Here is a 14,306-nt window from a genome sequence, read left to right as displayed (position 1 = left end):
CTCACAATAACCCTTGGGTGTTTTTTACAGATAAAAAATTGGAGGAGATAGAATTTAAATGACTAACACAGGGTCATACAGCTAATAAGTATCTGAGGCCATATTTGAACTCATTGCCTTCCTGACTTTAAGCTCAGCATTCTATCCACTGCCTTCATAGCACATAGAGAATGTTATGGACAAAAGTAAAATGACAAGAGAAGAAAGGAACAATTTCAGGAAATGGTGACTAGCCCAGTTTGTCATGGAAGATCCCAGGATCAGCTATTCATACTGTAAGGGACCTGAGAGTGATCTCAGCCAATATGATAATTTTATAGATGAGAAAACTGAGGCACAGAGGTAAAGCCATTCACCCGAAGCCATTCAGCCATTCAGTGGCAGAATTAGGATTCAAACCAAGGACCAGAAGGTCCTGCAGGTCCCATTGTTCTCTAAATCAATAACACCAGATCCAATCCTCTTTTCACATTGTAGGATGCGATTAGAAGATTGGTGAGAGATAATATTGAGGATTCGGGATCAAAGCATGGATCTGAGAAAGAACATCTAGCTGGACATAGATCATGAGTTCTTTGAAAGCAGGGACTACCTTTTATCTTTCTCTTTATCTCCAAGGTTTAGGTGCTTAAGAGTTGTCTATTCAATGATGCCTGGAAAAGGCACTAGTTCTAGAGTCAGAAACCCTGAGTTCAAATCATGATTCTGATGCTTACCCCCAAGTGACTTAATCTGACTTGGGCAAGTCATTAGAATGTCCTTACCTGTAAAGTAGGGCATTTATAATTCTTGAATTCAGTTTTAGCACAATGACCCTGTGGGGGCAGCAATGTATGTAAATGAATTCGAGTGAAGAATGCTGAGAGAGAGAGAGAGAGAGAGAGAGAGAGAGAGAGAGAGAGAGACAGAGAGAGAGAGAGAGAGAGAGAGAGACAGAGAGAGAGAGAGAGACAGAGACAGAGACAGAGAGAGACAGAGACAGAGAGAGAGACAGAGAGACAGAGAGACAGAGAGAGACAGAGAGGGAGAGGCAGAGACAGAGAGACAGAAAGGGAGAGAGAGAGGAAAAGAGAGACAGAGACAGAGATAGACACAGAAAGTCAGAGACAGACAGAAAGATATATAGACAAAGAGACTAAGAAAACCAGAGAGATAGAGACAGAGCAGAGAGAGAGAGAGAAAAAGAGATTAAGACAGAGACAGAGATAGACAAAGAGACAGAGTGAGACAGAAAGTCAGAGAGAAAAAAACAAAAATGGAGAAACAGAAAAAGATTGAGACATAGGAAAAGAAATTAAGAGATAATTGTAGAAGTACAGGCAAGAGATGCAAAGGGCATTGGGAAGGGAAAGAAAGGGGGTAAATGTGTGAGATATTGTGTGGGGGGAAACTTATAGGAATTGGCAAATGTATCTATGAGTGCATCTTTACTGATCTTTAGATTAAACCTGGAGATTGGAAATGGAACATGTGGGGTCAAAATTAAGCGGATGAATTGGTTTGATGTGGGAGTAGGGGAGGGGGAAGCTGCCCTACTCTCTTTCTGTACTTCTTTCTTTCCTTCTGCTTCCTCTCTTCTCCCAGGCAACCTGCCCCCCCCCCCCCCCCCCCCCCCAATCCCCAGACTCCCATTCTTACTCTCAGTAGGCAGCCAACTAATCCTGGCTGAGGCACTGGCTGATAACTAAGGTTTTAGCTGATAATGGCTCAAGACCTGGTGACCCCTCTAGGGGCATTAGCATTTTAAAAGGAGACTCTGGAAGGCTAAAAAGCCTTTGGAGACACCATTAGAGATCTTGGTGGAATAGCAGGCAGTGAGAGTGATATTTAGGGAGCATGGTATCTCCTTTGTCAATTTGTAAGGGCAACCTTGAATATGATAGGTAAAGAACTGCAAGCTGGTTTGTGAAAGGGGAAGAAAGACAATGAAGGAAGGTATGACTCTAGTTGCCCTTCCCATCCCTGTTAACCCACTCTTTGTTATAGCTACTGCCAGGAGATAGGGTCTGGAGTATGTTACCTCTACTCACACCCATCCCAAAGCACTCTTGGGATATTCAGTTTAAAGAAAGGAGGAAGACTCAGAATGATAACTTGCTTATGGATACAGTCTTGAGGAGATAAGAAATAGTTCATACAATAGAGTCTTGTCTGTCTTCTTATGGGTCTAAGACCATGGGGAAGGGGGCTTTAACTCAGAAGGGTGTGGACTAATATAAATATTTATAAGAATTTAGTGGTTATATCAGAAAGATACTCTCATCACCTTCCCATCCTCCAAGAAAGAACCCATTTTTCCCTGATATTCATTCCAATACCTCCCCTCCAGCACCCTTGGGCAAAACTAGTTAGAGTTACATCACCCTCCAAAATGTTATGACTTTGAGAATCAGGAAGGGTGACCTACAAACAAGCCCTCCCATACCCTAACAGGTTAATGAATCACAAATTGGTCAAACTTCTCCTCTGTGATAGATATTGAAAATAAAAAAGACAAAAGGGAATCAATTCTATTCTTAAGGAGAATAATTCTAATGGGGGAGAAAAATAGAATACCACCTTTGGAAAAATTTTCCAAAAATCTGACAATGTGACAGGAAAAAGAGAATTCACAAAGAAACCAGTAGTATGACAAGGAGCATGGAATGGTAGATTGAGGTCCAGTTCTCAATAACCTTTTTCTTTTTAAGGGAGTCGTGGAAGACATTTATTTATTTATAGTTTGGTTGGTTTTTGCAAAACAATGGGGTTAAGTGACTTGCCCAAGGTCATGCAGCTATGTAATTATGAAGTGTCTGAGGCTGGATTAGACTTAGGTCCTCCTGACTCCAGGACCAGTATTTGATTAGTGTATATTGGAATCTTCACAGAATATACAGCTGTCTATTAATGATATAACCAGAGTTGAATAGATTATCAAAGGGCAGAAGCTAGCTACCCTTCAATATGCTCTTAACTTAATCTGTCACTTTGAGTAAACCACTTCCCTTCTTCAGAGAGCAAATGAGAGAGTTAGACTGGATGATCTCAAAGCTTGTGATATCCTTGACCTTGCAGAGTTTGAGGATCTTTAGTAAGTATGGTCATCTCTATCCATGCCAATGACTCAGCTGCCTAATAGTTAAGGCAGACTTGGCCTTAAATAAATAGTCAAGAACCATCTACTATGTTATGCAGAAAAGTGAGTTGAGTTTCCTCACCTATGTTGCCTTTAACATATAATTGGTTGAGAAGAGAACCCTAAAAACCACTAAACTTCAGAATTTAAGCCTAGGAGAAGTATTTTCCTGGATTCCCATTGAACATCTAATTGGATAATCAAATAGTCTTTATTATTACTCAGAATTTTTCTCATCTCTGTCCCTTAGAGTTCATTCTAGTTCATTTGTAAGGAAAAGGGATAAGGCCCTCTGGTGATGGTTGCAGGTTCAGGATGTCCTAACATTTAGTCACTGTAACTCTTTGAGTGATCCAGGAGTGGATTAGACTAACTGGGAGATGTAGGTTCCCTGTTTCTGGAAGTTTTAGAGCAATGGTTGAATGACTCCTTGTCGAGGCCCTGTAATGAGGACTCTTCTTCATGAAAAGGTTGGAAGAAAACTCTCTGAAGTCTCATCCAACTCTGAAATTCTGTGATTCCACATCTGCAAGGCAGCTCCTTAATAGACTTTAGATTTTTTTAAGTGGCAAGTAATTAAAGTTCATTTCTTCGTTGAGGAAGGGGTGTCCCTGAGATGTCGGACAGTAGAATTGGCACTTTTGTGTGTAGTGCGACCCATGAAGCAACACCTCTCAGCTCTGAATGGACCACAAAGGGGCTGGAGGGTTAATTTGAATCATTTTCGACTTTTTTTCTCATGTACTTCCTATCTATTTGGCATCTCATCATTAGCAACACCCACTGAGTTGTACAATACTGCAGGCAGAAAACCCACCTCCTGTCTTTGAAGGTCTCCTTCTTATTACTACACTCAGCTGGTCATATAGCCTGTAACACATTCTCAAAGAACCGCCTTCTTCCTTATCCTCCTTTCACATCCCTTTGGAATAGCCATTTCAAGAAAACTTAACAGTCTTCTTTCTTCATCTCTATCAAGATCTGAGACCTCACAGCTCCCGGCACGTTTGATATCTTCTCCTTCTCTCCCTCTCTCTCACCCCCCTCCTTTTCTGACTGGCAGAGAAATTGGAATCAGGCTCAAACACATAACGAGATTAATGTGGTAAAGACAAGCATGTACAACAGAGTGGAATCGATGCTTCTGCCCTTTGATAATCTATTCAACTCATTTGGTTACATCATTAATAGACAGCTGTGTATTCTGTGAAGATTACAATATACATTAATCAAAGATGTGGTACGGTGAGAGTTGAAAATTTATGCTTCCCCTTTTGTGTAGCAGCAGGAAAGGTCTCTTGGTTTGATTTTAGAGAGCAAAAAATTTTGACATAAAAAGAAAACAGGCCATAATCAAATTCCAAGTCTAAGAATATTAAAATAAAATAGTGGCCATGATGGTATGCCTTTGTGGGAGGAGATTTCAGAATACAGAGGAAAAAGAACCAGCTCAGAATATCTGGCCACCAGAAGCCAGGCCACCTCCCAAGGGATTTGTTTATGAAAATGGAATTATTAATTTCTGAAAATGCTTCTAAAACACACCAGAGGGAAACTAAAATGGCAGATCATGAAACTGACTGTGCTATTGTGAAAAGAGCACTGGACTTAGGGGTCCAAAGACCTAGGTTTAATCTTGCCTCTTCTTATTAGCTGTGTGATCTTCTTAGGTCTTGGTTTGTTTTTCTATAAAATGATGGCATAGAACTTAGGCAAGTCATTGAACCTGAATCTTAATTTTCTCATCTGTAAAATGAAAGAGGGGGGCTAGAAGACTCTTAAGGTTCCTTCTAGCTCTAAATAGGTACAAATCACTTTTTAGCCAATATTCCATTTGGAGAGAGAGAGAGAGAGAGAGAGAGAGAGAGAGAGAGAGAGAGAGAGAGAGAGAGAGCATTTACTCTATTTGTCTATTTGTGGGTTCATTCCTGGGGATAATAGCTGCACAGTTATGTAAATAGGAAGTAGAATGAAACTCAGTCTGCTAAGATGCAGGGCCCAAGGCTTGGAAGAACATTACCTCAGGGGGAGTCATATGCTGCTTTCAAAGATCTCTTGGTTCCTCTTCTAACTCATTCCTTAAAAAAATCAGACTGGAAAAAGGCTTTTTATTTTTATTTTTTATTTTATTTATTTTGTGTGTGTGTGTGTGTGTGTGTGTGTGTGTGTGTGTGTGTGTGTGTGTGTGTTGTGTGTGTGTGTGTGATGAATCAGAGGCCCTTCTCTATGACTGTCTTTGTGATCTTTGGGAGTAATTTTCCTTCTGAGGTAAAATAAAAGGGTTGATGAGGTGATTATTTCTAATGTTTTTATTTATCTAGTAAAAGGATTTAGAGCTAAAAGGGACCAAAAGAAACAACCAGAATGGTGATCCCATTTATAAGAATATATTAGAATTCAGCTTATGATGATGATGATGATGATGATGATGATGATGATGATGATGATGATAATGACCACATGGGAGTGACCTTGTCATAAATCACAATCCCAAATTCTCCATCTCTAATGCCTACCACTTGTGTAACCCTTGGGAAGTCAGTTCACCTGTGAAGGGCCTCAGTTTCCTCATCTGTAAAGGGGGATTGGACCACTTGAGAGCTTAAGCCCCTTCTAGCTCTAACTCTGTGATCCCATCCTAGACCAGTGATGGAGAAAAATGAATTAACTTGTTGTACACATTTTTTGACAAGGTCTAGAGGCTTCAGGATCTTATGAACTCTTCATGCTCAAATAGCTTTCTGCACTTCTCCCTGCCCAAGGGCTTTGTCAAAGTCATATTGTGCTATAGGTCTGATGAAAAAAAGCTCCCCCTGTGATACCATTAAATAGATATCAGGTAAGAAAAAGGAATTACCTCAGTAGAAGGAAAAGACAGAGGGGAAGATCGGATCGCTGGGGAAAAATGAGAGGGGGAGGAGTGATAGAGTGTCTGACAGGCAATATTTTCAAGGTGAAATTGCAAATAACAAAGGTTCATGGATTCTGGTAGAGAAAGGTAGAAACTCGAGATAATTCTTATTTTCAAGGAAAGTTTACTTCAGAGTCAAACCCAGAGTTCAAATCCTGACCCTTTAGTTGCTGTTCAGTCTTGTCCAACTCTTTGTGACCACTTTTGGAGTTTTCTTAACAAAGATACTGGAGTAGTTTGCCATTTTCTCCTCTCGCTCATATGACAGATGAGGAAACTGAGGTAAAAATGATTAAGTGAATGACCCAGAATCACACAGCTACTAAGTGTCTGAGGCCAGTTTTGGAGTCAGGTCCTCTTGATTAAAGACCTGGTGCTCCATCTAGCTTCCCTATCATTAGTCTAGGGAACTCTTAGAAGGAAATTTCCTCTAACAGTTCAGTTCAGTTCAGAACTTTCTTTGCAATTAGAGAATTGCCTGATGCATTGAGACCTTAAGTGACTTGCCCAGGATCAGACAGTAAGTGTGTATTAGTGGCAAAGTTTGATTTCAGATTCATATGGTTTTGAGGTCAGCTTCCTGATACAATCAACACTATCTTGATATAATTGGGGTTAAGAGGGAGTTGAGAGTCTAGTTTGAAGACTTGCTTTGGGACATGTTATTTTAGTAGGAGATGAGATATAGTTATAGATCTTGTTCTCCATTTCTAAATTCTGTTTGACCTTTAATAATCTTTTTAAAAAATTTATTTATTTAAGGCAATGGGATTAAGTGATTTGCCCATGGTCACACAGCTAGGCAATTATGAAGTGTCTGAGTCTGGATTTGAACTCAGGTCCTCCTGACTCCAGGGCTGATGCTCTATCCACTGTACCACCTAACTGCCCCTTTAATAATCTTTTAATTGTTAATCTATTAACCAATAAGCATTTATTAAGTAGCTACTATATGTAAAGCACAGTACCAGTAAGCCCTGGAGAGACAAAGGCAAAAACCATAGTCTCTATGCTGAAGGAGATTATATTCTATAAAGGAATATGTCATGGATGTATCTACAAAACAAACATAGGGCCATTTGGGGGAGTAAGCATTAGCAACTGAGAGAAGAGGGTGTCAGAGAAGGATTCATGTAGGAAGTGGTGCTTGAATTGAACCTTGAAGTAAGTTAGAGACTACAAAAAACAGAAATGAGGAAGAAATACATTCCTGCCAAGTCAGCCAAGCAAACTATAGGTATAAACAGGAGATAAGATTGTGAATGAATGAAAGAATGAATGAGTGAATAGATGAATGAATGAATTGAATGAAAAAAACATTTATCAAGTATTTACTATATATGTGCATATAGTCAATCTAGATAGGGTAGACCATGATAGATACTCTCCAATCAGGAGAGCACAGGGTCCAGATGGAAGTTCTAGAACCAAAAGGGTTAAGTCCTCTAGGACCTGTCTATGGTTGAAAGATGGCAGTCTAGAATTATGAGGAAGAGAAAGAAGGCCAATTTAGTTGAATCATAGATTGTGTGAAGGAGAATAACCAAAGACTCAACTATGGAATATTTCCTTGGTGTATTTCCTGGGCAAAACTTTTCTCTTGTATAAGACTGGATCTGTTCAAGAATTTCATGAATTTTGCTAAACAAACCAAATAACTTGAGAAATATATGAATATATTGATATTGCCTACATAAAGAATAAATATAAATACAGAATATATATAGAATAAAACAAAAATAGGTACAAGGATATTCCTTTTAATTGAGAGGGGGCTGATTGTCTTTTATGTTTTAATCTTTCAGCAATGTTTCCTTGAATTACAAGGTAGCATATGCATTGGATACAGCATATAGATGTAATGTGGTGTGGTGTGGTGTGGTGTAGTGTGGCATGGTATGGTATGGTCTGATGTGCTGTGGTGTGATATAGTGTGGTGTGGTGTGGTGTGGTGTGGTATGGTCTGATGTGCTGTGGTATGATATAATGTGGTGTGGTGTGGTGTGGTGTGGTATGGTCTGATGTGCAGTGGTGTGATATAGTGTGGTGTGGTGTGGTGTGGTGTGGTGTGGTGTACTTCATAGCCCTGTGACCCTTAACTCTCTTTGCCTATATTTTTTTCAACCATAAATTGAGATGAAGAAGAAAAATAACAAACCACTCCAATATCTTTGCCAAGAAAATCGCAAATGGAGTTAGAGTCAGAAACAACTGAACAACTAAACACATGTATATAATATAGAATAAATAGATATGTGGTATATAGAATGTGCATACACACACACACACACACACACACACATTGAGAGAGAGCAATAGCATGGTAATCTTTCTCTATATGTTTGTAGACAATTGTTTAGTTATTCCAACCTTCTATTTTGTAGCACAAGCAGGTAGGTGAGTAGAAGGTGCTTCCTTGTGCGGGAGTAGGTTTGTCTTTAATAGAGGCCTTCAAGAAGAGGCAGGATGACTACCAGTATGGCGTGTTGTAGAGGGGATCTTCTTCAGGTGTCAGTTGTGCTTTGATGCTTTCTAGGGTCCTTCTAAATCCCAGAGACTATGATTCAGTGCTTTATCTTTTTTGACCTTAATCATCCATCCCAACACATGACAACAGACAAAATATACCTTGATTTTTGTTGAGAACGAACCACCCTAATCGTTCTAGATAAATAGTGGGACAAAATAAAGCTCTCAAAAGGGAATTTTGAATGGTTAAGGAAGATTTATTTTTCCTTAACAGTAAATGAAAGTAGAAGTTACTAAAGTCATCTACAGGCTTCCTCTCTCATCTCATGTCTGGTCAATATGAAGGGGTAGAATGAACCTTTTTAAGTCCCCAGGTGACCAGGAAGCTGGGTTGAGGTAGGCAGAAGCCAATCAGGTCATAGGTACAACCTTGTTGCTTTTTGGGAAAACTAGTCACTTTAACAAGGATCTCAGAGGGAATGTGGTCTTATAACATCCTGTTAGATTTCAATGAAATCATAGCACCTTGCTAGTGTTGAAGCCCAGTCAGGAGGGTCTTCCAAACAAGGATATTAAGAGTTTCAACCTTGGTTCGTTTCAGTACATTATCATCTGTCCAGGAGGTAGATTTAGTGACAGCCTCTTTAACACCCTCCCTCCCTAAAATTCATTATAAACAGTGTTATGGCAGTGAATTGCAAATGAGTGTGTAATGATCAATCACTTACGCTAAAGGTGTTACCATTTGCTGCTGCAGTGTGACAATGTTATAAAATTAAACCACCAAGAAACTGCATGCCCATCTGACTTAAGATACCCCAAAGCAGAATAAGGCCAAGGCAAAGGTTTTCGGGAATATCTTCTGTCTATACAGGAAAATTATAAAACTGAATTAAATACACTTTGGGAATGGTAAAAGGGAAAGAAGGGGGATGGAGAGCAAGAAGGGTGGTAAAATTTTGGTTCCACTAAATTAAACTGGGGTTCTTTCATTCAGGAGACCACAGCTCAAAGTGAAAAAAAAAATCTTTGCTAGGGGCTGAGGTTTGACAGAAGACTGCTGTGTTTAATTTTCATTTTAACAAAGTTTAATTTGGCCTCATTTCATGTAGGAGAATGGAACTTGATACCAGAGGGGTAAGAGTTTGGTGGGTTAAGGTGTTTTCCTGCTGGTCCAAAAGTGCTTTTAAAAAATAAACTTTTTCCATATGTAATCTACCTGATTCTCAGTTTCCTTATCTGTGAAATGAGAGAATTGAACTTAGGGTTGATTTCTAAGGTTCTGTCAGGTTTATTTTGGGTGTAGGATTCTAAGGTTGTTTTCATTATATCATAGATACAGAGCAAGAAGCCTGGGAAAGTGGGACTGAGCCAAGTTTACACAGGTAGTAATCAGAGACAGAATTTGAACTCAGGTTCTCTTTGTTGAACTTAGCAAAAAATATTGAGTCAGGCAGTGGAAGAAGGAATCAAAAGGGATAAATGGAGAGCTTAAAGGTGGGAATGGGTGTCTAGGGCTAGAATAGCCCCTCTCTGGTGGCTAGTCTGCCTGTTTAATCCTACTCTATTTACCTTGGTGAGGTAAAGGTATGGGCTTAAGGACTGTTTGCTTTTTTTAGCACTAGTCTGGAAATTTCCTTCTTCTTTGTCCCCTTCAGAAAAGAAAGACAAGAGGGGAAAAAAGGAAAAGAAAAGGCAGAGGAGAAAAAGGAAAAAGAAGAGGGAGGAGGAAGAGAAAGAAGAAGAGAAGGAGGAAGAGAAGGACAGGGGAAAAAAGGCAGAGGAGAAGGAAAAGGAGGAGAAAATGGAGCAGAAAAGGGAAAAAAGAGGAGGAAAGACAAGGAGAAAGAAGAAGAGATGGATAAGAAGGAAGAGAAAGGAAGGGGAAGGAAGAAAGAGAGAAGGAGAAGAAGGAAGAGAATGAGAAAGAGGGGAGCAGGAGGAAGATGAGAAGGAGAAAAAAGTAAGAGATGAAAAAGGAGGAGGAAGAGAAGGAAGAAAAGAGGGAGAAGAAGGAAGAGAAAGAAAGAGAAGAAAGACAAAGAGGAGAAAAAAGAAAAGATGGAAAAAGAGGAGGAATTGAGGAGTTGGCATTTATAATGCTTGATATTTTCCAAAATGCTTTTCTTCCAATGATACTATGAAGCTGGTAAAATACCAACCCCACTTGACAGATGAGGAAACTTAAGACTATTTATGGATCATAGGATTTTAGATTAGGAAAGGGGCTTACAGATCTAGATAGCTGTATGCTACAGAAACCTGAGCAGGACTGGCGCTCAAGGAGGTCATGCATTTTCTCCAAGGATACACACCAAGCTAAGGTCAAAGCCAAGATGAAATGCCAGGACTCCTATTTCCAGGCCAGTGATCTTTTTTTTTTCAGCCCACAATATGAAGAGGCTAGAGATTGAATCCAGAATCTCATTCAGAATTGACTGGTCCATTCACTATGACTTTATGTGAAATTTCTATCTTCTCCTATTCCTCTCCTACTCTGCATTTTTTGCTTTCTTCTCCCTTTGTCTTAATCCCCTCCCCATTCACCTTCACTAACATCTTGAATATTCCTAGAGGGCCACATTGCCTTGGATTTCACTGAATCTAATTTAGCATCTGATTTTTAGAACAAGGTGATTGGATCAGAGACTGGATCTAGGTGGACCTGCAGTGGGGAAGAATTAAGTTCAAATCTCATCTCAGACATTTATTAGATGTGTGGCCTTAGAAAAGTCACTTAACTTGTACCTGCCTCACTTTCCTTATCTGCAAAATAATAACACCTCACAGCTGTTGAGAAGAAGCAAGATAAATTTGTGAAGTACTTTGAATCCTTAAAACTATGTAAATAGAAACTTTAAATATTAGCTGGTAGTATATATATAGCCTTTTCTCATTCCTTGTCTCATCTGGCCCTCCCACAATAATACAATGACAGATTTTCATATCCATTTTAAAGATGGGAAAATTATTGCTTGGATAGATGATGTGGCCAAAGTCACATAGTGGTGATGACTAGGCTGAATGTCTTTTGTGTACCCCCCAAAGCCCTTTTGGCAATCCTGTTGAAACAAGGAAGGGAAGGCCTGGATCTTTCCCCTCTTGAAAATACATAATGTAATTTTAGAACAAGTCTCCACTTCAGCCCAAACCCAGGGTCATTCATATCCAATTTCTATTGTTCTTTACAGCTAGGTTGAAGGATAAACATCATCAAAGGTCAGTTCTTGAATGAGGTCAAACCAAAAGAGGCCTCTCAGATTCAAGAGTTGCCTCCCCCTCTTCTCTGAAACACAGGAAACTATTCATGCGATCCCTTAATAGTGGACCTAGTCTGGTTATATACTTTTTTTTTTGGCAAGACAATGGAGTTAAGGCCACACAGCTAGGTAATTACTAAGTGTCTGAATCATAATTTGAACTCAGGTCCTCCTGACTCCAGGGTAGGTGCTCTATTCACTGTACCACCTAGCTGTCCCCTGGTTATATACTTTCAGTGGGTTTTGTTTTCCAGACGATGTTATAGATAATCATGCTAGACTTAAAAGCCAGGAAGTCTTGGGTTCAAATACTGCCTTAGATCCTGCAAAGGTCCCTTAACCTATGTAACTTTCACTTCCCAAAACAGTGGGGATAATCATTGTGTCTGTTTCACAAGCTTGTTATGAGTTTCAAATGAGATAATGTATGAAGTGTTATATAAAGTGTTATATAAATGTTAACAAATAATGCTATTAATGTTTACTATATATATACTCATGGGAAATGCCTATGATCAAAACTATGCTTGCCCCATGGAGATTTCCCTTATCTTCAAACTAACTTATGCCTCCCCCTGCCTTGGCTTATAGGTATAAACAAAATCATCTTTTATTTTACTAATTTACAACTTAATAGTACTCAAAATTTGAAAAAGTAATTTATGAATATCATCTCATTAAATCCCATTTTAGACATGAGGAAACTGAGGCAGGAAAAGGATAAGAGTCACATCATTAGTAAGTGTGTTTGTTCAGATTTGAACTCATGTCTATCTTCACTCCAGAGGTTCTATTCACTAAACTGTAATTAAGGATTAGGGGGAAAAATGAAGAATTAGACCCAAGTCTTCTGACTTCTAGGTCACAACATTAATATTTGATAGAATCCAATGCATTCACCAAGTCTTCTTGTTTGTCCAAGTTTATCTATATTTAACCTCAATGTTCTTTGGATACATCACTATCTATTGGTCCTTCTGTCTAATAGGATGGTAATTGGGGGTGAGGAATATAATATCACCTTCAGGGTCACTGCAAACTTCATCTGTCTTCTCAAGATCCTCCCAAGCCTGGAGTCTGGAATCATCCATTGCTGAACTAACTGTTCTTTTTATATGTGGGTCAAGTAAGAGTGTTTATTTCTTTCAACCAATTGCAAGGCATCAATGTCATTTATCCAATAGTCAAAACACTATATATTCCTGAAATAAATCAGAAATTGATTCAAGATTCACTCATACCTAGTTTAAACATTCTATTTGTTGATTGATTTAATCAAGATGTCTAAGCAATCTGTGATTAATTAGGGGTGGAAATAGAACCCAATCCATGCATAAATATATACTCTATTCAGCATGTTGGGTCCAAAGCTATCTTGTTTTCCCAGATCTCCTTCTAATCTCTTCTGTGTATTTTCCTCCCTATATTATCTTCTTTTCCATTTTATTTGCATGAGTATAACTAGTCTCCCTTCATCTTATGGAAAAAAGTCACCTCAAAACAAAAATATTTTTCCCTCAAAAAAGTTATATAGTTTAGCCAAACTGAATCCAAAATTGATCATGTATATAAATATCTCATTATGAATTTTTGAGTTGCCAATCTCTCTCTCTGTCAAGAGATTGTAAGAATGGTTAATCATCAGATCTCTGAAGTCATTTTTGGTCACTGCTATGTTAGAATTCTAGGATCTTTCCAAGGTGTTTTACTTTACAATGTTATAGTTATTATATAAGTAGTTTTCCTGATTCTTTTTATTTCCCTCTGAATCAGTTCATATAAATCATCTTGGGGTTCTTTGAATTTATCTTTTCATCATTTTTTAACTAAACAATGATATTCTACTATGCTGATATGCTGTAATTTGTGGAATTCATTTCAATATTCACTTGTGTGTGAGATGTATGGGTTCATGGTAGTGCTGGTTTTGAATTTTTTGTATCATCAACAATTAACATAGTAAATAATTAATACTTTTTGATTTGACCTGGCCAGTAGTCTGTCTGTAGTCCCATCTATCCTAGAGAAACACAGAGTACCTTTGATCCAGACAAGATTGGCTGTATACAACCTCCCAAGTTACCCAGCTGGAACCTTACCCTCAGATCAGTGCCGCACCACCCAGAAGCAGTGAAGGCATTCTACATAGCTTAGCCATCTTTTGGTCAGCCCCATAGTCTTCTTGGTGTGGGAGTCATTTGTTTTTTTCCCCCCTCTGGATCAGAACCTGGTTCAGTAGAAAGAGAGAATTGCCTTTCTGTGTCCTTGAAAAATCACTGATTCTAAAAGGTGATTCTAATAGCCCTTATGTTTTTGTGGGTGGCAAGTGAGAATTGGGGACTTTTATGACCTTGTCTGTCAAATCACCAAAATCATTCTCTTTTTATAAGAATCGGGCTTAGATTAAACATAGTATAGAGGAAAGCATGTTATATTTGGAATCTAAGGACTTGGCTTTAAATCCCTAGTTTGTCACTACCAGTGTGGTAGTAGTTGTCCTTCGGGACTGAAGAAGATTATAGCATCAGGAAAGTGCACGTAAGATTGA

Source organism: Macrotis lagotis, chromosome 4 (assembly GCF_037893015.1).
Source record: "Macrotis lagotis isolate mMagLag1 chromosome 4, bilby.v1.9.chrom.fasta, whole genome shotgun sequence".
Taxonomy (NCBI): Eukaryota; Metazoa; Chordata; class Mammalia; order Peramelemorphia; family Peramelidae; genus Macrotis; species Macrotis lagotis.
Note: the sequence above shows the minus strand (reverse complement) of the source record.